The sequence below is a fragment of the Perognathus longimembris genome, chromosome 28, assembly GCF_023159225.1.
Source record: "Perognathus longimembris pacificus isolate PPM17 chromosome 28, ASM2315922v1, whole genome shotgun sequence".
In the NCBI taxonomy this organism is placed as follows: Eukaryota; Metazoa; Chordata; class Mammalia; order Rodentia; family Heteromyidae; genus Perognathus; species Perognathus longimembris.
The window spans coordinates 45,628,704-45,629,399 of NC_063188.1; positions in this window are offsets into that span (position 1 = coordinate 45,628,704).

A 696-nucleotide genomic window follows, 5' to 3' on the forward strand; every position below is an offset into this window, starting at 1 on the left:
ACATATATAAGGTAATGAGTACATTTATTGTCAAACATTGTTATCCTCATTTTTCTCCCACTTTCCCTCCCTCTAACCCCTCCCCCCCAAGTTGTAAATTTCATTTCCAACAAATTGTCTTGTGTGGATGTTACATTGGCTCAACCTATGCCCTTTGTATCAACATTTTGTTGTTCACTCTCTCTTCCCCAATGCAGACAAACATATATACAAGAAATGGGGTACTAAAACCAAATGCAGTGATAAAAGGGGATAAACCAAAGGAAAATAAAATAAAGAACATAGAAATAACTTCACAAAGCACAATAAAAACAACAACAAAGAAAAACTTGTTTCTATATCCTGTACTTCATTTCACTTGGCATCATCTTATATGGTCATAAGTATATAGCTGTTGAGTTGTATATATTTTAACTCCCTATATGATTTTATTATTGTTGATGTCTCTGCATCTGATACAAAGCAGACATTTATACATGCATTGAATGAATGAAGAACTTCTTGAAATACAGGTGTTATTTCTTTCAGTGAACAAAAGAGAGGCTGATGTAAGTTAGGATTTCCCTTGGGATCAGAAAATGGGTGAATGACAGAAGTCAGGAATTTGACCCAATTCTTTTAGGCTCCAGAACTCATGGTCCTAAGCATTAAATTACATCATGGCATTTGTACTGTTTAAGGTCATACTAGACTGTG